Source organism: Coturnix japonica, chromosome Z (genome assembly GCF_054131305.1).
Source record: "Coturnix japonica strain WE chromosome Z, WE-NBRP24, whole genome shotgun sequence".
Taxonomy (NCBI): domain Eukaryota; kingdom Metazoa; phylum Chordata; class Aves; order Galliformes; family Phasianidae; genus Coturnix; species Coturnix japonica.
The window spans coordinates 60,135,344-60,161,632 of NC_140702.1; the positions used below are offsets into that span (position 1 = coordinate 60,135,344).

General features: G+C 40.9%; 1 long non-coding RNA gene across 1 annotated transcript; it reads left to right on the forward strand.

Moving 5' to 3' along the window:
- Positions 1–18,757: 18,757 nt before the first annotated feature.
- Positions 18,758–21,410, forward strand: LOC146754114 (uncharacterized). The gene is made up of 2 exons (XR_014939580.1): positions 18,758–18,956; positions 20,534–21,410. It is a non-coding gene; the product is annotated as an uncharacterized LOC146754114 (long non-coding RNA).
- The last annotated feature ends 4,879 nt before the right edge of the window (positions 21,411–26,289 follow it).

The following is a 26,289-nucleotide window of genomic DNA, read 5'->3' on the forward strand; positions in this document are numbered from 1 at the left end:
ATTATTGTCATGACACTATGTATTATGAAAAAAAATAAATTACATAATTTATGCTATTTTCATTATCAGAGCAGGTTTTTGCTCTTTGATTGGATACCATTAATAGAAATATCACCTGTTCAGTCTACACAAATGTCAGATGGAACATGATTATTTTGGACCATGTGTTTCTTATCCCTCCTGCTCCACACAGACAGCTGCGTGGGGACCCTGTATTGCATTAGCCATGGGCTAATGATGTAACTGTTAATAATACCATAAATGTATTCACTCTGATATAAAATAATATCTACTTCATTATTATTATTATTGCACAGGTAGAATGGGTTTAGAACTGACTTTTCAGAAGTAGGTGCACAGACCTGGAAGCATTAAAAAACACAAGGGGCAAATGCCCAGAGTAGACCTGTTGTATCTTAACATGATTAGGATATATTGAAACAGCATTTAGAAAAAAATCTGTGGTAACTACTTAGCAGCTGCAACCACAGCAAACAAATAGTCTTGACTAGCATCTAACTGCCCTGAGAAGTTCTTACAAGTTCTTGAAAGGAATGTGATCGCATGTTCCAGTTCAGCAGCAGAGCAGTGTGTCCTCTCAAACAGGTAACATAACACTCTGCTAAAAAGAACTGAAGAATTTAAGGGGGAAACAAGTTACCTGCCTGTAAATTGTTACGTGGGCTTGAAAACAAGACCATAATCACTCCAAAAGAATTTTACTTCATCCTCCAAATTTTGAAATGAAAAATGCAGAAACTTCCAGATCTGCTGCAAAATAACTTGTAAATAGAAAAGCAGGGAACAAATGATTTTCCTGGAATTCCAGAGACAAATATTGAAGAATTTAGTGCAAATGTAAATAACTAAGGAGACCTCACTTCATGCATAATCTATATAAATTCTTGAACAATATCAATTCAAAGAGCGAGAAGAGAGCGTGGGCCTAGACACTGCTTCTTCTGAGGTTTGAGGAGCAGGGAACAGGTGAGCAGAGGAACAGGGAAGATAAGCAGTTTCTAGGGATCAAAAGGTAGAATCTTTTTATGTCTTGCTAATCTTTTTAAAAAGTATATTATTATTATTACTTTCTATCTTTTTTTCCCCCTTTAAAATCTTTGTATTGAAGTGATGTCCCTGTAGTGCTCCTGTGGCAGACAATCAAAAGTTGATGGTTATTCATCTGTTCCCATCCTTTTTGTCAGTTCCCAAGCATCATACAAAGGAAGTGTTATCCTCTGTCAAATTAGCAGGGATTTGATTTAAAGTGCATTCTACCTTTCCCTGGTATTACTTATATGCCCTACCAGATCAGGTATGTATATATTTGTGTACATTTTGTTTGTAAATAGTCTTTTCCTCTATCTCCCCAAAGCTTTTTAATTCTTTTTCATCCTCACAGTTGTTGACCTACCACTTAGAGACTCATTTTTGTTTTCTTTTCAGCCTCTATGCTGCCTATGTCCATTTTTAGAACTGGGGACAAGGGCTGAAAGAACAGTGTCTCAGGAGTCCAGTAGGCTCATAGCTGATGTATTTTTGTGGTATAACTCTGTCATGTTCTTCTGTAAATTCCTAAATGTGCTGAGTTTTTATTTTATGCAGAACTGGAAACTCTGGTCAATGTCTTCAGAAATTTTGCAAACAATATAAATCAGGCGAATGGAGACTGAGCTCATTCTCGAGATTGTTCTCTATATTACCTTCCCATCTAATGAAAATGCACTCGTTTCTTAAGCAAAATAGAAACAAATGCATAACAGGTGCAGTTTTCACACACTGTAACTGCATCTAGTTACGTGTTCAGAATGTCCCCTCTCTCTCCATTTCCTTCTTCAAACTCCTTCACCTGACTTTGAATCTCCAGAGTCCAAATCCAGCAGAACAAATATTTCAGCCTCTTCTTTCACAATGAGTGGAAACTTGTAGATGAAATGGTTTAGAACTGACCTCTTTTGCAATTTAATGCCTTGCAAGGCAGCTCTAAAGATGTTTTTTATTATAGAGAAACTGTTTTCTTTGCTCCTTCAACTATACCTAAAACGAGTATGGCAAAACGAGAGTTTTAATGAGGGCTGTTATTGTCCTTGGTTTTGAAATTCCCCTCCTGGCAGCCATTAGGATCTTTCAGCAAACACTATCAAAATGGTATAATGTATGTGTCTGAGGGCTTGATCAGCACTTGCTACATCAAATCTTGTACAGCCTCCAGGACATCCTTGCCTTTCCAGAATTAAATTGGCAGAGACGTGCTTGTCCAACTTGTTTGCACTTAAAGATCTAAAAATGAGGTTTGCTCTGTAAATGAGGCTTCTTTTGACTGAAAGTGAGAGGTTTTAGCTCTGCATGTCATCTACCCTTAAGCTATGAAACAAGCAGGTAGGGAACACGTGTTCTGGAGTATGATTTTTTCCTTACCTCTGCTGGAATAAATAACCCCCCCGTGGTCTTTCCAATGTGCTTTCAATTGTAGGTCCTTGCCTCTATGTATTGCTGTACAAACACCATCTGAATCAGATGAACATTTTTTTTCCCAGAATTCAGGGATATTAAGTGTGTTTCTATTACTTCCCAGAAGATTTTTTTTCAGCAAGCCATTGAGAACATTTCATGCCTCATTGTGTAGGCTTTTTTTTCATTTGTAATGCATAATTTATGGATAATCACTATTTATTAAGTGATGCAAGAACATTTCAGGGTGGGTTATTGCTCTCAAATATATTCATTATTTTTAGCTTTGGAACATGTATTTTGCACTCAAAAAGGAAAGTGGATATATCTTCTTCTGGGTGGAAGGGATACTGAAGTGTAGGGCAGCAAAAAGTATCTTCAGATTTCTGATACCCTTGGCTTTTATTCCCTCCTCTCCACCTCCTCCTCCTGCCCCATGGCTGGTAATACTCACACATATCACACAGGATATGAGAAATGAAGCCTGAATATACATTCATGAATATTTATATGCCCACCTATTGTTTCCTGGTCATGCACATGTTGCCTCAAGTACTTCATGGAGAACTTTTATTAACCAAAGAGCACACACACCTTGGATCTGCCCAGGCGGCACATGCCTCTTAGATCTGTACTTCGTCAGGTTAAAAAGGTGGAAAAGGCTTGCTCAGCCTTAAAAGGTCAGAGCCAGGTTCAGAAGAGGGGGTGCAAAGGAATTTCTAAACCCTATTTTGTACAGTTGACCCTAGATCCCTACCCCCCCACACACATAAATCACTGTGGAAGTTAACTAATGAGCCTGATAAGCAAAGCAGGGGGGAAACTGAAGTAGCTGCTGAAACAGTAACAGTAGCTACAAACAGAAAACTCTGTATTTTGAAGTCATGGTCAATGGCTGCATAGGGTGGTTCTTACTTTTATTAAGACACTGTCAGTCTTCTCCTTGGAGCCATACTCCCTGAACTTAATTTTTTATACCATGCTGCAGTCAGGTTCACTAGGTGAAAATTTCATGATAAAATGCTTCAAAAATAACTACTCCAAATATGGTCTTCTTTAGTAGAAGAGTCCTAAGTAGTAATTGTTGCTTTGATCCATGGGCTGGGGTGGTAGGCACTCAGGCCAAAGTTGGTGATTTGAACCCATGTTGGTCCTAGATGTGTAACTACCAAGCTAATACATCCCTAGAAGACAGTGCTTGGCCTTTGGTCCAATGCAGTGGTGGCATGTGACCTATAAAAATTATCCAAATGCCTTTTTGTTTTTTGTTTTTTTTTTTTTTTCTTTTTTCTTTTTTTTTTCTCCAGGGCAAAGGTGCAGGGAAGCTGGAAGCTGTGTGATTGCAGCTGGATCAGTTTGCAGAGACCTGCACGCTGCCTACACAGTGTACATGTTATGCTAAACTGTACTATGTATTCTGGTTCATTTCCTAAGCAAGATTGAGTTTTGGTCCTAGATTAATTTTTGCATTTTGATTTTATTATACATCTATGTTAGGTTTGCATCTTCCAATAAATGTTGTAAGTGTTTGGCATCACTTAGATTGCATAGATTGCCTCATAAGCATCCAGCCTGATTCACCTCCTCCTCGCAGCTGCCAAATGATAATCAGATCATAAAATGGTAGGAGGTTTTGCACATTAACATTTGTCTTCCCTTAGATGTGCCTTTGATTTAGTTGTTTCATGAAGAAACAGCATTAAAACCTTTAGTCTAACTAATTATGATGTTTAAGAGACATGGGAACTGTTCTTGAGGGCTGTCTGGGGGAAACCTATGGGATATCTGATAGCTCATGTCTTTTGGCAGAAGACAAAAAACAAGAGAATTCTTGAAATTTTCTTTTTTTTCCTTCTTCTTTCTTCTTCTTCTTCTATTTTTATTTTTTTTTTTAATGTTTAGTCAGCTTAATTACATGCTTGCATTATTTACAGTCTGTTGTTCGCTGTAAGATAATAGGGTATCATGGATTCCTGAATTGCTAGTCCTGCAAAAGCATAGCTCATTTATTTTAATGACTGCATAATCTAGCCAATTAACGGGATGGTCAGACTCTCATAATGAAGTTCAGTAGCTCAAACATTAGCAAGCCAAGCTTTTTCCTAAAGATGAGTTGTTATCTAAAAAGTGTACGTGTTGTAAAGCTCCCACTGAATGGTTAGATGCTAGTTGTTACTGTGGTCACTGATAACAGCTTTTTCTTTAGTAAAATGGGATTTGTACAAACACTCTTTCACTGAAAGTATCCGAAAAAAATGTGGTTTGCATTAACAACAATGCATACACCACACACTGAGGCAGAGGTGATACCCCTGCACTCTGATCTGATGGTTGTTGCCTCTGGAGTGATTTTTGTCTCCACTAATTTTGCACATTGACGTGTTTGGACTCCCTGCAGGTTGCTCTTTGTTTGCTCTGTTTGCTGTACTCTGACTGTGCACCCCCTATACCAAAAGAAGGGAGTATATGGCACTGATGAATCCACCATCAAAGCGAGAAGAAACATTGTCAACAGAGTAAACTGGGTGACTATTACAGAGCATGGAGACCGTGTAGGCCTGGGGCTCACATGCTGCTCTAAGAGCACATTTTCCCCAAGTATGAACTTTCAATTGGCAGTCCAAGATACTGCAGTTTGCCTTCAGAAATGGAAGTGTACACTGCAGATGAAGAGCCACATGTAAGGCACCAGAAGCAGGAGAAGAACGATGGCTCCTGACCCACAGGGAGCTGGGAGGCAAATGGATGAGGCCAGGCTCTTCTTGGTGGTGTGCTGCAATAGGACAAGAAGTAATGGCCTAAAACTTGAACATAGGATGTTCTGTACTAACATGTGGAAGAACTTCTTTAAGGTAAGGGTGACTGAGCTCTGGAACAGGTTGCCTAGAGAGGTTGTGGATTTTCCTTTTAGGGATGTATTCAAGACCTGTCTGGACACCTGCTCAACTATTGTAGGGCTCCTGAATTAGCAGGGGGTTGGACTCAGTGACTCTCCCTGGGGTACCTTCCAACACATGTGATTTTGTGATTCTGTGAGGTGGAGGACATGTGAGTACAACTGCAGCTTTCTCTCAGTAAGAAACACGGATCTGAAAATGCTCCAGGATGTTCCTCATAAGAAGGAGATTCCTCCAGTTTATGGGAGCTGCAGGGCAGGGCTGGGCATCTGACACTGGTCCCATAACTCTTTATTTCCTAAGGGGCTATATACCACACTAAGGGAGAACTATTAGTGAGGTTATTTTTCAGATATATTAAGAGGGAGTGCTGATAACAGTCTCACCAAATATCCATTTATTTCTGCACATCTCTGCTGTGAAATTTCCTAACAAATGCTGTGCTAAAATCACTGTTTTAGGTTGGAGACCTCTCAGGCCAAACCTTCCAATTTTGGATTTTTCTTTCTACCAGAGAAAAAGAGCAACCATAGCATGCCTTGTAACTCATACAGTATTTCGAGAAAACACCAAAGAGCTACTTTTTTCTTCAGGCTCTGCCTTTAAGATTTAAAATGTCTGGCACATATTCATGCCCTTGCATTTCTTGATTCCTATGGAGCCTGGACTATTTTGACTATTTCATATGTATGCAGCATGTGGCCAGCCAAAAAAAAGCTATCCTGCATAATATGAGTCAGTTTAAAAAGGATATATGTGAATGCACGTACGAGAGGTGTAATGCAGCCTTGCTTCCTGGTGCCTACTCTGAAGTCCGGAGATCAGAACTAGTGAGTTTGCTTTATCCATCCCAAGAGAGCCCTTGCACAGCGTTTGAGGTATTATGTGCTGAAAGACCTCATTAATGATGCAAACACTTCAGCTGTCATTGACTCATAAAAAAGCTCAGAAATGGGAAGGTCTGAAGGAAATTGATTTTCTTTAATTCCTTTGTAAAGTGTCATGTGGAATACTGATCACTTCAGTAGAAATAATTTAAATGTCCCCCAGGCATCTACTGGAAGGCAAATGTTTTTTTTATCTGATATGGCTTTTTTGTTGTTGAACCATGGTGCTCATCAGTTGGATACCAAGCTATTCAGGACAGTCACTATGACTTCTCCTTGAAAAAAGAAGAAACTTACACTGGAACTACTGGAGAATTACTATTTTATGTCATGTCAGGCTATCTACAACTTCCTTAAATGGCTTTGCAGTGAATAACTCAAACATGTTGCGGAAGGCACAATATTGCTCCAGTGCCGCTATGCCCTGTCTTTGGATAAGGATCAAGGTGACTAAAGGCTCTTCTAGGATTCATTTTATTAAGCCTCTTCACTACTAAAACTTAGCTTGTCAACCTGTAATATGTTTTGCTATCAAAATTAGTGAAGAGAGAAATGGTAATAGAAAATCTCACGGAAAAATAAATCTGATTTAAAATATGTCAGTTTTCTCCCCAGCCCCAACCAGGTTGTGAAAGTAAATTCATGAGTTCATAAAGCACCAGGTGCTCCCCAGGCGGAAGGTGGGATATGGCTATAAAGCACTTTATTTCCTCAGTATCCATGGGGAGTCATTACTTTGCTCCTACACATTATTAAAGAGCTTTTGGAAATTATGCTGAATGATTCACTTGGACAGACAAGTAGTAAATAACGCCTGTTTAGACCTGCTGTCCTGTGAGGGACATTTTGGCTGGAGGATAAGTTAGGATTTGCTCAAATTAACATATATTTCTAGAGAATTTTATCAAGGTCACCTAGAATTATGATAAAGCAGTAGGCTGTGATATTCACCTTCTCCTATTCCTGATCGCTCTGGCATTTACATTACTGTGGTCTGCTAGCTTCATTATAAGCCACATCTTTGGGAGATTAATCTATTCTGCTATGCACTGAAGCAGTGGGAAATTTTTAAAGAAAGAGCTTCTCTTGTGTGTGTGTGTTATAAAGCTGTTGGTGATGGCTCAGGGAGTGCAAAGTGAGAATATCTGTGGGGAGAGCAGGGGGAGGGTCTGAACCAAAAAACACAAGTCCTGGTGGTGGGCTGACACTGGAAATAAGGAAGCAGTCTGGAGCTGTGGTGCAGGTTTCCATCTCCCATGAGTGAATGAAAGCTGCATCCCCAAGTGAAATCCTTGGGAAGCTGGCATGCAGATCTCATCTAAATTCAGCATGTTGAACTCTCTCTGCTCAGCAGTGCTATTAACCTTATTCATTATCGCTTTCCAAGTTAATGATGGGTATCTGATCTGCATAGAGATCTTCTCTCCTTTGCCATATTCATCACAATACAACTTTAGCTAGGTTGTTATTAAGTAACAGAGGTGAGATGTAGGAGAATCCTTTTCAAAATAAATGCCTGTGCCTGTATCAAAATACAGTCCTAAAGTTGTCGCAATTAATCTGAAATTTGGGAACCTGCTATGGTGACTGATGGTTCATCACAGGTCCATTTGTGACCTCCGAGTGAATCCCATTCCGACAAGTGGGGGGGGGAACTCTGTAGCAAGCAAGATCCTGCTCAAAGAGGCGTGCTAAGAGCAGCCTGGTCAACTGAGATCCTTTCCTTTTTCTGCCAGTCCTGGTATTGAAACGCTGTTTTGGTATAACCTTCTGGAACAGAGGATGATGTTTCCACCCCTTAGGGAGCTGGTTCAACACTGTTCTCCAACCCTCCACCATGCAGCAGCTCTCTGTGACACACAACATGATGCCACCAGGGCTGTTCTTCACTGCAGCGACATGGGAGCTGGAAGGACTGGGAGAAACATGTTCAGTGGAGGTGCACAGACCAGCACTGTCAGCCCCAGCTCTGGCCCATGACACTTGTAGTGTTGCTGCCAGCCTCACACGTCAAACTCAACCACTCAAATTCAACCCTAGATTAGCAGGTCTGATCAAGAGGCTGCTGCTGCTGCTTATTTTCAAGGAAGGCTTGTCCTTGAAAGGAGGAAGTGAGGTGCTGAGTAATGCAATGATCTGGCAAATAAATTGTAAAGGGGAAATAAACCAGCTGGGGATTCTTAGCTGGAAGTCTTCTGTTGGCTGCACAAGCTGCAATTTAACAGTTAACACAAGACACACTCCCCAGCTGCGTTACGCAGTCTAGCTTAACTGCACTTGAGGCATCACCTCAGTTTGTTTGGTTCAGAGTGACACTGTTACAGCCTGGCAAGAAATTGCTAATTTTTACATCAAGCTCAAATCTTGTTTAGTGAGTGCTACATTGTCCCCCTGTGATTTGAAATATATAAAGATCTTACATTATTTGGAATGGATTTTCTCCAGCAGCCTTAATACACACACACAATTCACACCCAGCCTTGCTCTTGCACTAAAGCTGTACTGAGTTTCTGGTGTCATTTATTCCCAAGAAAAGAGATTGAGGCCGTAATATTTATGACTTTACAACAGATTCAAACACAAGAAAGGAAACTGAGAAATGAAGAGCAAAGGTCCGCTTCAAATAAATGTCTAGCAATAAAAATCCTATGATAGTTATCGTAGAAACAGGAATGCCTCCTCACCATGCTGCATCTTCATGGACTCCCTGTCATTCCTACTCAATGGAGCACTCTTTGCTTTCTGCCCTTGCAGGCTGCAGTGTGAAATTTTTGTTTCTGCTGCTCAGATGCTGCTCTCCACAATAATACTGCAGTGGTTCACAGTGATGGATAATTCCTTTGCAACAAGTCCCTGAAACACAGCTTGCCCTAGTGTGAGGGATTGTGGCTGCTGGATTTCTGATCCTCCTGGAGATGTGATCTCCAGAGCAGTCTGGTCCTCCCAAGAATGCATGTATGGCATTTTGCAGACTGCAGTTAACAGCTGTACAGCTGTGGGATCCTGTATCCTGTACCCCTCGATGGAGAGGTGCAGAGCACAGTGTGAGGACTTGTGCTGCTGCAGCAGAGATCTGAGAGCAAAAACAACCAAAGTCTAGCTGTTTTGTGTGGTTATGCTGTGAGATGGGGAACTGTGCTACAGTCACAGCAAGGATGCGGGTTTGCAAGATGATGATGGCAACTGAGAGTTAAAAGAAAGGGAGTGAAAACAGCCTTTAAGGCTTCTCTTTCCCCAGTAGCTCTCCTGGATGAAGCAAGCAGCAGAAATTCACAAGCCCATGCACTCAAGAAAGCCTGGGCTGTAGTTCTTTCTAGCAGGAAGCACGCTGAGGTCAGTGGTATCCGGAGGTAGTTTGGTCATGAAATGTGAGAGGAAAATAAACCCAGTGCTCACTTATTGGCCTCACTGATCAGAGAGTCTGTGGCCAGTGTGTGACAGCCTCATGGCTTAGAGAGCCCACGCACTCATCATCTGGCCGCACATTGCATGGGGACCACAGCCTCAGGCAGAATGCAGTGAGTAGTGCTCACAGAGTCCTCACAGAGGGAGGCAGCCATGCCATGGAAAGTAAAAGCTGGGGCCACAGGGGAGATGTATGCAGCTGCTCTCGCCTTACATCTGCTGCCCTGGTGGCATGTTTCTCACATGTATCAGGGAAACTCTCCAGTTACCCCTAGGAGACCTTTGGATAGGAAACCCAATACAGCCTTATAGCTTGAGATGCTTTTCTTGAAGCCTTTTATTTAAAAATAAAAAAACAAAATAAAACAAAAAAGAATCCACAAACCAGAGCAATACCAAAACAGAAAGCTATATCAATGCTGCATTAGGGGAGTCATGCTTTCGATGTGCAGAGTAAGCAGGTGGGGTGTGCAAAACCAAGGACCTGCTGGAGGCAGCTGCACCTTGTTTCCAGCATCACTGTGCCTTTGGGCCAGTCTCCTTTGTTTTCCAGTGTGGACACTGCAGCCCCCTCCTTTCCAAATAACAAAGAACTTTTTAACTCTCTGCCTGAGTCTTATCCAGATGCCTAATGGTGTTTCAGGGCTTCTTGCCTGCTTCTTGGGGGTTGTACAAGATGATCTCCAGAAGTTCCTTCCAACCTTCACTGTGATTCTATGAGTGCAAAAACTGATGTGGGGCCTGGGATGTCTTGAGGGCTGAGAAAGAGACAATTTAACAAAACAGGTGAGAGTTTAATGCTCAAAAAATACAGTACTATTAATCACTCAGAAGTAAAACTCTGTCCTAAAAACAACCCAGAGCATAGCTGGGCCTCTTAGACTTCTATTGGAGGCAGTCTTGTTTCTATAGTGAAGTGCTGGCAAGTGAAATGCTAGACCACTTAATCAGCTGAGCTCAAATGCTCCTTCTGCCACAAGGAGCTGCTCTAATTAAAAGAAGAGAGTGGAAATAATGAATGTGAGGACACATGATAAGGGCAATAATAGAGTCATTAAAAAAAAATAATGATAGGATTTGTGTGATATGAGGATATAATGAAAACATCTTTGGATATAAGGAAACAGTCTTTTACAGTGAGAGTGGTGAGGCTGCCCTGTGGTGGGTGCCTTGTCCCTGGAGACATTCAAGGGCAGCCTGAGTGGAGCTCTGAGAAGAGCTGATATAGCTGTTGGTGTCCTGAACAGTGAGACCAGATTCCACGCTATGGATATCTTATATCCAAGTCCCATTTGAAATGGAAGTTCTCATTAGGACAAAAAGTTGTGTTTTGTAGGCACAGGCATATTTTTTCTCTCAAACTAGTTAGCTGTCTCTGTATGCAAAATTTCCTGTTGTTTCAGCATTTTCAGCAGATTTTAATGTGATATCTTGGAGCACTTACTTTCTGCTAGCTACTGAATTAGTTGATCTTCTAAGAACTGCACATCTGTCCTCATTTTGAACTTCTCAGTCAAATTCTATGAAGTGCTAACTGCATGTAGTTGTGCAGGGGGCTTTAAAAAGGCCACATAACAGCTGTGGAGCTCATATTCCTTCAAAACATATATCTTTAAAACAGCATTCAGTACATTCAATATCCAGGATACTTGGTCCACCAATAGGTTTGTTGTAAAACTAGAAAGAACACGTTGGTGAAGCCAAGCCAGACTGAGAGCTCTGTAGGCTCTTACAGCCCATTATTCAATTATCTATTTTAGAGCAATTTGAATAGAAGAGTCAATGTGAAATGTGGCAGCAGGACATCTGTGCCACCATAATGAATATTCAGAGCATATTTGTTTGATTGTCAGTTTTGGCTTCCTGGGAAAATATAATTTACATATAATTTCTCCAAACTATATTTTTATGACAATAAATTCTTCTCTTTAAGATGAATCAAGTTTAAATTATTTCTTTTTCAGAGGATCTCTGGGTGTCAGCGAGACTCCCGTGACTTGAAAGAAGGCAAATTTGGTATGTCATAGTTTCTGTGCTTTTTTTTAATTTACATTTATTTATTTTTTCATTAAATATCACCATAAAGTCTGTTCCCTGCTTCATTACCCACTTGGGAATGAAAGCCAACGCTATAATTAGAGCTTTGTTCCAAATCTTGATCAGAGTGACAGTGGGTGTTTTCTAATAATTAAAGCTTTTTCCAGCTGATTTGTGAGCATTCTGTTCATTGACATTCATCTCCTCACCCCCTTCCCTCCCCCCACATTTTTATTTATTTTTTTTTACTGTTTTTGTCACTGACGTTCATAGGCTGTTTCCAAGCAGCTCACGTTCCTCCTGTTCCTGCACAGTGGTTACGGTGGGATGGAAAAGGCAGATGCTGGGCTGCCTAGGAGCACTCACTACAAGGAGAAGCAAAGGTTTTGGTGAGCACACTCATTGCACACTGAGGGGGGAGTTGTAAAGATGCTACCCATGCTGGCTACTGCTGTGCAGCCCTGCTCAGGTTCTGGGTTGTGAGCGGCTTGCTGCCCAGAAGATGCACTCCAGCTCCAAGCTGAGGGCTCAGGGCACGCGCTGATTGATTTCTCCTTGCACAAACCTATGTCAGCAAAGAAATAAAATTTCACTATTCTTAGCCGGTGCTCTGATGAAAGGACAAGGCTCAGTTTTACATAGCAGCTGTTTCAAACCGTTCCTTTGGCATCCAAGCGCCTCAGGAGAAAGGCCTGGAGGTAAGAGTAGAAACATCCAGGAGTGATGAGCATGGGGAATTTTCCACAGTTTACAAAGGTTTCTGACATCTTCATTTGTGGGAGAGGAGACAACGATTCAGGACATGCTTATCCTTGGCTGCTTCCCAAGCTCTCACTTTCTTTTCTCTCTTTTCTTTATTCTTTCTTTCTTTTTTGTGTGTGTTGTTGTTTTTCTTGACCCTTGCTTCACATACTGCTTGACTATCCCCTTGTTCAGTGAAAAAATCCTATTACAGGCATACTGATTACCTAGAAATTAAATCAGATACCATCATGCTGATACATTTCCACCTCAATTATGCAGGATGGAATTAAAAGTACCTTAGAATAAGACCCTTACTGTTTTATGAACTCCAAACCACAAGAGAAATATTCTACCCGGTGACCTTTATCTGCACATAATTACAGTCTGAGGCATTCTTAATCATTTGCTAAGCTATTTCTAGTGTTATTCCGCGATAATCTTAAATACCTGGGGATTACCAGAGATTACTGCCCTATTTTCAGGCCACAGCAGCTAGATTTCTAAGTAACTCTGTGTTCTTGCAGCAGGCATTGTTGCATTTGATAAATATAACTCTTTAAATGAAGATTAAAATTGCCGTGCAACAAAGTATAGAGACAAATGCATAATTCATCTTTAAAACTTTGAATAAACTAACAAACATGAGGCTAATGCACCTGTGTTTAAAATCCATGCTGCTTTGTCCTGAGGTTTGCGGTGTATTTCAAGCTATTTCATGATCCTATTAAATGGTCACACTTCTGGAGTAAACTTCTTAATTGAACTAAACTCTGGACTTTTGCTGCATGCTGTGTTACCTTCGGAAGAGAGTGAGTGGAAATTGTCACGTACATGCCTCAGGTCCGCACAGTGGCTTCATTCAGCAAATAATCTGCACACCAAGTAACGTCTGTAGGGGATGGGATGTTGCTCCATGAGCCTGAAATAAGCTGCTGCTTACCTCTGGGTTATGGGCAGTTGAGCACAGAGTAGTAATATTGGTGGATAAAATAAATTAACAGCATGTGATAGGTCTTTGTGAAGCAAGTCTGTGGCACTAGCATTTATTTATTTATTTATTTATTTATTGTGGTTTTTATTCATTTATTTATTAGAGCATTCTATAGAGTAGGTATGCATTTGCAGTTTAACAGCAAAATGTATTTTCATCTGTATTGGAGGCTGATATGAACTACAGTGCCATAAGGGCTGAAACAGTCATGTCCCCAGAAGGGACCACTGAGCTGCGGTCTGGCCTGCTGTGTGTAGGACATGGACCCTGAACTAGTCATTGCCAGTGGCTCTCAAATTGGAGCTGGGCAGAAGAATTTTGCCCCCGGTCCTGTGTTGAGGTTCACCTGACTCAGAATCAAGCTGTCAGCACAATACTGGGAAAAGCATAGGAAGTAGAAAAGCACCCTTAGCAAACAGCAAAAGATTGCCCTGAAACACTGAAACCCCTTCACAGTATTACAGAACTAAACACAAAATAGTCCTTCTCTCCACATTGTCTGAATCCCCTGAAAAAATACTTTTATTTTCCTATGTGCTGCAGCAACCATTGTGCAACTGTCCCAGTTATTTTGACATCTCGTAGGTGATGAGAAATTATGCAGCTCCCTTCTAGAACTGGTAAATGTAGTGGCATGTTGCAAGTGAAAAGAGTTTTACAGAAACCATGTGAAAAACAATTTGGATTGTTTTCACAGTATTTGTTGAGATTTTATCACATTGTTCCCCTGCTTTCATTTTTTTTTTTTCTTTTAATTATGAGCCAACAGGGATGTTTGACTTCCCCTTAGCCCTGAATATCTTCCAGCATTTTTTTCTTCTTTATAACCAAATGAGTTTTTTCTTTTCTTAAAACTAAGCCCAGTAATGGGGCATAAACCAGTCTTAATGCTATAATACTTTTGACCCTTTACTGATGCTTTAGTAATCTCTATATCCCCACATGGATGAAGGAGGGCGACTTCCTGCCACCCACAGTAACGCAATTAAATCCTGGAATATACTGTTAAAAAAAAAAGTTAAGAGCTCAATGCCTTTCTGGGACATTGATGATGTCTTTTCAGAGCTGCCTCTGTCCCCTTGATTACACTTCTGTCTGTGCGTGTATATGTTCCTTCTTTGCATGCATGCAAACAGGCTCTGAATACATCGCTCCATGCTCAGTGTTGCCTACAGGCTCTCAGATGTGGCAGCAATAATGACCCATTACAAGCTGATGTGGGTCATGCTTGGAAATCTCCGGAGGGCTGTGGATGGATTGAGACAACTCTGCTATGCTGAACAACACGTGCGGGAGAATTAGATTGTTCTGTGAACTGAGCTTCAGCATTTTCCACAGGCAAATCAAAAACCTTATATCTGAAAATATAAGTACAACTGTCAAATAATTTAGATCCACAACAAAGCGATCAGGCAAACAGACATCTTTTAATTCTTCTTCACTTTCCTCTCCCCTCTCTGTCCAGACTAAGAAATCTCCTCAAAGCTGAAATCCTGGCTGATAAGTGGATCAGGACTGGCAGATGTCTCTCAACCACTCATCTTTTGCTCACAGAAGTCAGCAAAGCCCTTCTTTCATTCACCTCTCTGCTTTATGGCCCTTGGTCGCTGCAGCTGCTGCAGGACTGCAGGAGGGTGGTTGCACTGAGATGCAATCACGGACTCTGTATGTACATGTTTGTATGTACACAGCTGCACTGTGAAAACTCTTATACATTTCAAGTTTTACCAATAGCTATGTTAATTTAGAAGTTTATTCTCTTCCTTTATTCACCCCCTCATTCTCTCTCTCTCTCTCTTTTTTTTTTTTTCAGATACTTTGAGCTTTCTTTTGTGTCCTACCTTATTTAACAAGTGGCGGCTGTAGGACAGACAGGAGGTGACTGCCAGTGCGGCAGTGTGTGGATCTTCATCTGCTGCACCATCAGTCTACGCAGGAGGCATTTGGCTCTGCTGTGAATCCTGCCACAGAACAGTATAGATGCTCAGATTCACATGGGGAGAACGAGTGTGTTGGCAACAGAGAAATTCAGTGGATGTTATCCAATACACCAGAACTGTCTTTGTCTTGTTTCTGCCCCACATGTCACCATTTCTTGGGGGCATTAGTGGGATGAAATAACTTTTTGGTGTATCCTTATCTGCCATCCTTCCAAGAGCACATGCTTTTGGTCACTGTTGGAGGAAGGATACTGAGCCTGGCAGAGCTTGTGTTATGGCTCATTTCAGGTGGCCTCAAGTGGTACTACGCAAGCTGAACAGCAAGCAGTGAAGTTTTTGCTCTCAGCCAGCAGCTTTCTCTGGGTTTTGTATCCAGATTCTAAATACAAACATAGGAGGAAAAAAGTCTAGAGGCTGTAGTGGGGCTCACACAATTCTTTTGGTTTTAATCCATGTATGTGTTGAGAAAGGCTCCCTCCAGTAGGAGAAAGGGGTGGCTTGGAGGATTGTGTGGTGGCACCACTGGAAGACAGAACAGTGAGCCCTCAGAGGACATCTCTGATGCTGCTCATCATAGAGCAGAGCAGGATAGGATCCTTCAGGTGCTATCCTGAGCTCTCAGGCAATAATACTTGTGAAGCAGCAGCCAGGAATGGACAGTGCTCCTGTTCACTGTCAGCTGGACTCATGATTGCATGCGTTATCCTGGGATGCAGGAGATGAAGTGCTCATGGACACCTGCTGCACTGCCTTAGCTTAAATTCTCAGGGAACACTCCTTAAATAGAAAACATCTGGTATCAGATGTGCTGCAGGCTGGCTGAGATCCAGTCAGATAAAATAAACATTTGCTTGAAACAGGCTCCTGACAACATGCATGCAAGAAAGGTCATTTTTATGCCTGCCTGAGTGATCAGAATACAAAACCGGGGATGAAATGTTCTGTCCGCAGCCTCGATAAGGCGTGATTAGTTTTTCATTTTTATTCAAGGTTCGTGTATTGTGTTTCTCTGCCTCTCTTTCACTGGCACATCATCCTCTATTTTTTTTTTTTTCTTTTCCTTTTTTACACGTCTTTGGGCTTGAACAGAATCTCTTAGTCAAAGGGCCCTGCTTTGCCCTGGATGTCATCTGTCCTTGCAGATTTGTTTCAGTAGCGACTGTGGGGAGGCAGTGAACTTGCTTTTCATTTCCAGCATTAATGAAGAGAAGGGTTCAGAGGTTTCAGCCATCCCTTTTAGTACCACCTGGTGAACGTGCACTGCATGTCACAGTACGGGAAGGTGCTTTGGGGCTGCTTGGATCCCTTGTCAGCACGGTGTGGAGAGCGTGACACTGCTAACATCCTGGGGCTTCAAAAAGGCTGCAAGAGGTACACAATCATTAAGCAAGTTACAGTTGACATTCAGCTAAACCACTGTGCTCATATCCTTGAAATGCAGGATTTCTATTCCTGTCATGTTCTCTAATGAAGCTTTACAAGTCACAGCAATACCTACAAGTCTCAAACATTTGCTTTCTTTAACCATGGTTTATTTCTTGTAAGTGAAGTACTGGAAACAGTTCTGCCTCCTTAGTGCTGACCTTTCTAAGACATTGTGATGGCACAGGGTCAGATCTGGTCATATGCCAGAATTTCTGCTCAAAAATCACCCTTTGCCTGGACAGTTTCTGTTGTTCATTTCTAGGCTCCATTGTAGCATGAGAGGCCTGGACAACGAGTTCAGGGAAGCCTACGGACATCCTACTCCTTTTACCAATGTTTCTCAAAGCCAAGCAGTCTTTTTTTTCCCCTCTTCACCATGCTGTTAAATCAACATTGGACTTCTCAATGAATTATTCACAGACTGAAGGCCCAGTGAACAACTATGGCCATCTATATATTGTCATTTAATGGCCATGGTCCATTTGATTTCTCCAGAAGAGAATTAAATTGTGCAAGCCCCCTACAAAAGCAGGGAATCTCATTTTAAAGACTGTGATAAGAAGTCTACCCATTACTCCGGCAATCCTCTATACCTTTTATTTATCTTTCCTACTGTGAATCAATATCTCATTTCAAGATCACATTCTTCTTTTTTTTATTTTTATTTTTTAATTTTCATCTCTATCTCTAAATTTAAGCTTAGCAAAACCCTCCTTTTTTTTCTTAATCCTGTTCTTGGAGGCACCTGAATGGGCACATAAGTGTCAGACCATCTCTTTCATCACTTTCCTTGATGCAGCACAGTGCAGCACTCTATGAAGAACATTCAATATGATGATTCATGTCAGTCCAGAAGACCAGCCCACTAGTCTTTATGCTAGAATTGTATCCCATCCATCTTGTCGCTTGGAGCATTAATAATGGCAACTAATAATTGCACTGCTCCAGAAATGATGCCCCCTATTTTAATATGTTGGCTCACAGTGTCAGAGGTGGATGCTGGTGGTATGACAGTAGAGGTCGAACCTTCCCACCAGTGTTTCATTTTGTGTTGTTGCTGTGTGACAGACATGGAAGTGTATGTGGAGAAAAGGCATGTCACTGAATTCCTCCATGCAGAAAAATGGCACCCATTGACATTCACTGATGCTTACTGAGTGTTTATGGAACCCAAACAGTGGATGTGAGCACAGTGAACAGTGGGTGGTGTGATTCTGCAGTGGCAGTAGTGACAGTGGGTTACCTCTTCTGTTGTAGATTTTCACAAGCAGCATTTGGGCTCTTAGTAATTGCTAGTGAAAATGCATAGCTTGTGGTTGTGGCTATGTTGAAAAACAGTGTTTCGTAGCTGATAATTTGCTCTATCAATTAGCGTTATTATACTCTTCATATCTCCTGCAGTTTCCATGGAAATAAATGGGAGGCATTACTTTTGGTGTGACCTTAGGAAAATCATTAACATTATAGTTTGAAAAGTTATTAGTGAATCTCTTTTAAATCCATAGTAAGTACTCATTAATTCCACGTATGTCAAGCTTTTAGCTCAAAACATTATATAATTGTAAGAGAAACAATTTTTATTGGCACAAAGTTTTAAATATTTCTATATGTAAGAAGGAATTTTTGATTGAACCTTCCATCCATGAAACTACATTGACTGGTATTCACTACGCTCTAAATATTTCTAGCAAATTAATGTCAGTACAGAAAATTACTTTCTGTTTTGAAGCATTAGAATTACACTTCGATACATTCCCCTTAAAAGTTTAGAGGTTTTCTAATGTTTGCTTAATAGTCTGCCTTACTGACACAATGATACATTCTGCTCTGGCTGAGGAATTTGGTCCATCTGATTTTAAGATGCTTAGTTTAATTGGAATCCCCATTATCAGAGAGAGGCCTTTGATAAAAGTATGGTTGGTTAAGACTTCCACAGCAATAGCACAGATTTGCTCTCATCATTTCCTCATTTTTTTTCAGAGGCACATGTCTGACTGAATGTGATGCTTGAAAGAGCATCAGAAACCTGGAGACAACTTTATCTCAGTGGCAGTGAAGTGCATGAGAAAATTAATGAGAACAATCTATTACTGGAAACAGTCTTTTCAACAAAGCTGAAGTTATTCAAGCATATTGCTGCATTAAGGACAGTCCCCAGAGAGAGACAGCTCTGGAGCAGGTCAGTAAAGGGACACTCCAGCCATGTCCAGCAGGTTCCCTAAATAAGCACACAGAAACATAGTGTACAGTGTATGACTGCAAATGTCGCTGGCAGCTTGTCTGAAATGTCTCTGACATGCTGGGAGGCTTATAACCCAAAGGCCTGGCAATTTGCTCTCCTTTCAGCTTCACAAATTCATTCCTGGCGTAGAGTGTGAACAATTGATCTTGGGGACAAAGGAGGTTCAGTGCCTGAACTACAATGGGAAAAGAAGTCCAGCCAGCTTATCTTGGTGTTTCATAGCCATGTCATTTCTTTTTTTTTTTCCTAACATTTCTCACATGAAAATGATAATGCTCTTCCTTCACACTGTACTGTAACATGTCTGAGAGCACCTTGCCTTCCAGCAACCTCATGTCACGCTCCCTCGGACATTTTCACTGAGCTCATGCCCAGCTCATGCCCAGCCCAAGCACAAACACTGGTGGCAGCTCTGGCTGTGTTTATGCAAGGAGGTGGGTCTGGGGAGTGGTGAGTTTTCTTCCCCCTTCTTTTCCTGTGCTTTGTTGCAATACTGTTTTTTCAACGAGTACATAGAGTCTCTGCATTTCTGCAATTAGATGGGGAACTCACTTAGAAGACTTTTAAAATTAAAATAATTGGCTTAGACGTTATCAGCTTTATGCACCAGGAAGGATGTTAGAGTATTCTGACTTAACCAGAAATCTTGAGCCCCACTCAGTTTTAATTCCAAAGCTTTAACATGACAGCTAGTTTAGCAGTTAAGTGCCGTAGAAAGCATAATGAATTATTGAACAGTGGGTGATAGTCTAACACTTGATCAATACACTGAAATTAAAACATAAATATATATTCTCAGGCTGAAAAGGTCTTCTGCTGTCAGCAAGGAGAGTGCTTATGGCTATTTATCCTTTCTGTCCTTCACAACATGGAAAGCAGTAGCCTAGAGACCAGACAAATTCTTTGAGGGTTTTATGTGCTTTGCAATCATTAATTCCTTGAACAAATTTTTGGACTTGTGCATATATCTACCTTACCCATTTCTGTAAGTATCACATACATCAGCTCTTGAATATGAATTTGGCACTTCCTGTGGATTGAGGTTACCTAATTTACATTAGCTGATAAACATTTTAAAGAAGATTACCATGGGTGTAACTCAAGTTGGCACTAATGTTCTGCAAGTTTCACAGAAAAAAATAATTGGATACCTGATTTGTTATCAACTTATCATTTTTGTCATTGAAGAGGAGGGAAAGCTGCTTAGGCTCACATTTCTGATGCAGTGCTAATGGAATAAAATCATGAAACATTCAGGAAATCCCAAGATAGGAGACATAAATTTTATGAGGTTATTTATAATTACTCCTTCCACATGTACGCTTATGTGTCCATCACAATAATTTAATCTAGCGGTTCATTTATTCATGACAAATAATAACAGAGAGCCGTATGGCAAAGCCTCTTCAGTCAATTAAAGGAGACTCCAGGGGTGAAACTGTGTGGAGATATTCAGCTCTTCTCCTTATACTTTTGCTTACTTTCTTCACTAAAATTCCTCTTTCTGTCCACAGCAGAAGCAATCCATGAAGGTTTAGGAGAGCAGAATGCTTTCTTTTCTGCCTTGAATCACCATGGACTTGATAGACCGAGACAACCAAAGCTTTTGACTGATTTTCACTAGTTTTTCTATGAAACAACAAATCTCTTGCCTTTAATGTGAGTATAAAAATGTATCTCTCCTTCTTTGTAAAGAACTCTTTTGTGAAGATACTTGAGAATGATAAGCACAGAAAAACCTATATAAATGTAAATTATTTAAGATCATGTTGGCAAGTCAAATGTCCTTTAGCATAATTTGATCAACAGTAATAAAAAAAAAACACGTAATAATTTGTAAACAAAAAGGATGTGTTTGGCACTTGCACAGCTATTAATGTCATGCTCAATATTGCACAGTAGGTTTCCTGACATTAGGTTAATTAGTTCCTTTCTGGGGCCATCATTAAGTCACACCAAACAAGGAAAAGTTCCTCCCCTGCGGGTGATTTAAGAGACTGGGAGCGGGCAATGGCATATGCTTTTGTCTGTCAAGGCTGCTTTCTTGTTATTTTTGTTTTCAGCAATTTTTAGACTGCTAATACTGTAATCCCATCAGGCAAAATAATGTGAGAAGTTGCCTGCCATGTTGACCAGAATCTGGTTATATTGGAGTGAAAATTACTTGTGTACCTGTAAGTCTGCCTTGGGACATCATGTTATTCTGTTAGAAACAGGTGGATGTGTCACAATTAAATACTGTGTGCCAGTGTCTTGCCACTTACACACTCCATGTGATTACATATATTTTTTGTCACTCTGACGGATGCTTTCTATCAACAATAAGCAATGATATATGTTGTAGAAAGTCAATTTATGTCATGCAGATTAATAAAATAGGGTGAGACAAAATCAGGATATGTAGTAGTGAGGTGTTTTCTATCCTCTTTTCCTCCTATATGACCACTGAGGGTGGTTCAGTATGAACATCTACGTAAATATGTATCCCTATACAGTGTCACAGCTTCACTGGTTTGAAGGAAGATCTCCTTTAGGAGAAGAGATGGGAGATACCCTGTTTTTCATTCTGAGCAAGGTGCAAAGAGTCTTACGAATGTGCTGTGGCTGACTGTTCTGCTAGAAAAAAGATAACCAGTTAGTGCTGAATTCCCATGTTTACCTTCTGTTCCCTCTGGGAAGACAGGAAAGGATTGCCTGAAGGACAGGGAGGGATGGACTGCAAATGAAGAACAAGGAGTTTCCACAGGTGCTACAAGGCAAAAATGTTAGACATTGTGGTTAGGAACAGCATAAGGCTGGGCAGCTACATGGAGCCGAGATGACAATAACCTTCACAGTTTCAAAATGAAAAATGGATTAAGGCTGTATAAGACACTCTTATTGGAACATAAATAAATAAATAAATGAAAATTAAAAGAAAGATCTGGATGCCCCTGAAAAAGACATTAACTTGATGAAAAGGATTTATAAAATCGATTTTTACTGGTGCTGCAAAAAAAAGCACAGCATAGTATAAAAGGTCAGTAACATGCTTTGTGTCCTAGCTGCACTCCTCAGGGTGACGCCTCCGCCATCAAGGGATTTAGGGAGTGGAAGCACAAACCACAAAATAAATGAAAATCCACTTTTGTGATGGCCTCCTATACTGAAGGATACTTGAGCCCTGTGAGAGCTCTGCCTGCAGTCCCCTGCTGTAGCACAAGTGTCCCTGCACAACAGACTTACAGAACTGTGCAGATCACTCCAGTTAAGGAGTTAAGGCCATTCTTTTCTGCCTCTGAAGCCTCTGGAGAACAGTGAGCAGATCTGTGTTGTGCTGTCAAGCATTTTCCTCTTTGTAACCAATTCCCATGCCACACTCACAAGGTCATTCCTGACTACTCTTGTTCTCTCGGAATTGCTGGCTCCCAACAATGCAACCCACAAAACAGAGGAACTGAGATATAGATCTTTACCATTTGAATTATATACTTTCCAGAAGTTGGATGTTTTAAAAGTGGTTTTACCACTTACTTATGCCTGAGTTCTAAGGTCTCTTCTTGGAAATAAAAGTCTGCAAGGAAGCGCTGAATCTATTCTTGGTAGTGATTTTCTTCACCTAACTGCAAGAGCAGAGAAAAAAGTTTCCGCTTCCATTTAAAAAGCCCAATTTTGTCTGAAGGAAAGTGCCTGGATGCTGATACACGGGTGTGCAGCATTACATAATATAAGGAAACTCTGATAGGCCAATTGCCACAAAATTATCCCTACTTGTACAGAAGAGAGACTTTCATGAGTGGGGAGGATAGCAAGCTAAAATTTATAGATCTAAAGTTAACTACACCTATATTCATACCACGATCATGTCTTTTGCTTGCTTTCATGGAAGGAGGAAATTGTATAAGGTTGATGATAAAATTGAGAAAAGAAGTGTGAAAAATCATAGAATCACAGAATCCTCGGAGTTATAAGGGACACATAAAGGCCAGGTAGCCCAACTTCCCTGCATTGAAAAGGGACACTCACTGCTAGATACAGCCCGGCCTTGAATGTCTCCAGTGACAGGACTTCCATCACACTCCTGGGCAACCCATACCAGTGCCTCACCACCCTCACCATAAAAGACCTTTTACTTATATTCAGCCTAAATCTCCTCTCTTTAAGTTTGAAAAAATACTGCCTCTGTTTTTGTTATGTTGTATTTGCAAAACAAAACACCTCAGTGACACATGGATTTTTGGCTGAAATTCAAAAATGCATGTCAAAATCACTCTAAAATGGAAATATTCAGAAGATTAGCAAGTTGAGATGAACCACTGTGTTTATTTTGTTACTCCAGATTATTCTCCTGAGCCTTCCTGTCATTTGTGGTGTGCTGACTGCAAGGCTAGTGTTCACCAGCAGATATTTATATAAAGTTGGCTATGGTTAAGCTAACTTGAGATGTTTGACTAAACTCTGATTTAGTTATCAAGTAATTAAGTAATGGCTACTCTGTTTAACATGCTCGTGCTGCACAGAAACATAATAGGAGCACTTGGGGTGAAATACAGTGCGAAGTTTTAATTTGTATAATAAGCAAGATGGATACAGCCTGACAGACAGTATGGGAAATACTATGAGCTGCTGCAAGAACATCTCCAAAACACAGGTTATGAAGTTGGCCACACAGTTTCTCTAGCTTTAATTCCTGTCAGACTGTGGGAAGTCAACCTGGCTGCTGAAGAAAGGCTGGAGGAGAAGGTGATCATTGGGTCAGGGGCAGATAGGCAGAGATGGGGAGGCACTGGTCACTACACTGCTTGAGGCACACAGCCTAATCAGCCAAGATGTTGCCAAAAGTAGCATAGGACAGAAACAGGAACTAACTGGTGTTCTTGGTTTGACCAGCAGAGGTAGAGAAAGTGCAGACTGTGGTAAACTTCACTGGGAATCAGCATTTCTGAATCCCTTGATGGGTTACCAGGCATTGCAAGTGCAAGAGGAAAATCATATCTCACAGTTACTGGCAGATGTCATTGAGACACCCTCCTTGGGTGAAATGAGAAATGGCCAAGAAGGAAAGAAGACCAAAGGAGAGGAACCTGGCTGCACCTCTGCTCCCCAGAGTGACACCCTGCACATGGCATGGTGCCCTGCCTGTCCCTGGTGGTGAGGACAAATCCTGCTCCTCCAAGTCCCACTCTCTGCAATGGGACTGCAGCCTTGCTTGTGCCATCCTCCTGCCTCAGAAAGATCTTGTATCCATCACTCTTAACAAGCCTGGTTTTCTAAGCTTGGTCTTTTGTTTTATGGGAAATGAAAGGTGTTGCTCTTCAGTGATTATGAGAAAAGGATAAACACAAGTTGATGAGATAGAGTAGAAAACTGTCTCCTTCTATTTAGAGTACTGATCTTCAACTCATATAAATGGGGGTAAAACTGTGGCTCTCCTTTTATGGCAGAATTTTTCCCTTAATTTTTAAGACTTATCTCTTCTAAATAACCTGGCATTGGAATTTTTTGGAGGGTGTAGTGTAGTTTGTTGGGTCACAGTTATTTGGCTGCTTTCTCTACACAACAAACTTGAACAAAAAGGTTCTTGTTATTGGGTATATAGACTTGTCGAAGTGCAGGAAGGTTTAGAATGGCTAGCAACTGATTGAATGTTTTAATTTAAACTGTCACTTATTTACTGAATGCGTCAGTAAAAGCTTAACACTGAATTGTTCTGCTAATAGTAATGGCAATAGTTTTCATTTACAGTGAAATATAGCAGCATTTTTTTTTAATTTCTTTTTTTTTCCCCTTCTTTCTAATGGCTCTTTATGAGGGCTTTAAATATAATTGAATAAAATGTCCTGGTAAAAACAGGACTGGTCTGCAAATAGATTTAGCTGTTGTAGTATTGCCAATGGAGAAAATCAGGAGTTCTGTTAAGAAATCAGTGAAATGCTCCCTTAGCTATGAAAGAAACCAGTGTACCACTGTTCCCCATAAAGATACTCCAAGCAGTTCCATTCACAGTGCTGGTAACGCTGCTGCTGTTAGGTGAGCCTGTCCTTACCAGATCTGACTACATCAAGAGGGGGAAAGGAGCTGGCTTCTCTGGGCTAGAGCTGTGAGTTTTGTATGGAGGAAAATATCCCCTTAATATTTGACATTAAAACACTCCATTTTATTTAAGGACTCACAATGTTTTACAAGCGTTAGCTAATGAGGCCTTACAACAGCCTGCAGAGCACTGTAGGAAAGTGCTGTATGGAATTATTAATTTGAAGTACTGCCAGTTGGCAGGAAGCCCTGCAAGAATCTTCCCGCTGACCCACAACATGCAACTGAGAGACCTGCTTAGATATCTGCTTGGCTGCTCTCTACCAAAAGCAGACAGACAGATCTCTCCAACAGTGTGAAGGGGATGTCTCCGTTGTTATGTATTCAGTAATAACACAGAGACATGATTCCATGTTTGTAAAAATAAACTGGCTCCTCAGAAGGCAGCTATTGAAAGAAATTTAACTGTGCACAGCATTGCAGCCCTGAACCTAAATGCTCACTCTCTGTGCCTCTGTTTACCTCCTCCTTGCAACTTTCTGCTGGTTTTCAGAAATGAAACAGAAATGTTGAAAAAAGAGAGGCATTTGTTTTGTAAATGTAGGTGGTGTGCTGGGTTAGGGCAAGGTGAAAGGCAGTGAGAGTTTACCTAGGTTACCCAGGGCACGGCTGGCAGGTGGTTGACGGGCTGATGGTTGGACCAGGTGATCTTAGTGGTCTTTTCAAACTGTAATGATTCCATGATTTTATTATTATATCGTATGAATTTGTATTTGAGTAGGCTGCATCCACAGAGGCTAGACAGATAGCTGTGAAGAAGGAAGGAGTGGGAAGAAAGAAAAAACACAGAAAAAAACAGGTAATGGTCTGGCTGAAAAGTGCACAGCAAAGAAGAGTAGTATTGGCAGCTGAAAAAATAACTAGCCAGGTATTTCAGTGATAAAACAAGAAAATGGTTTTAAAAATGTTACAAAAGATAAGCAAGTCAGGGCTCCCATGTCATGTCATCTCACGACCTTTTAATCTGAACCTCCCTGCAGAAGCAGGAAGTCCCAGCAACTAAACCCTGGTTGTAAAGTTCAGTAATCCATTTCACTTGAAGCTCAGTTCAGAGCATGGTCTTTTGCAGAGCTTGGTGAAACTTGCCTTTGGGCTTTGACTCAGGCACATAGACGTGGGAGTGACCTGACCAGTTTGGACCTTGGTGGGAATTTCCTCAGATGTTTTGGGGCAGGGCACCCCAATGTTACCAGCACAT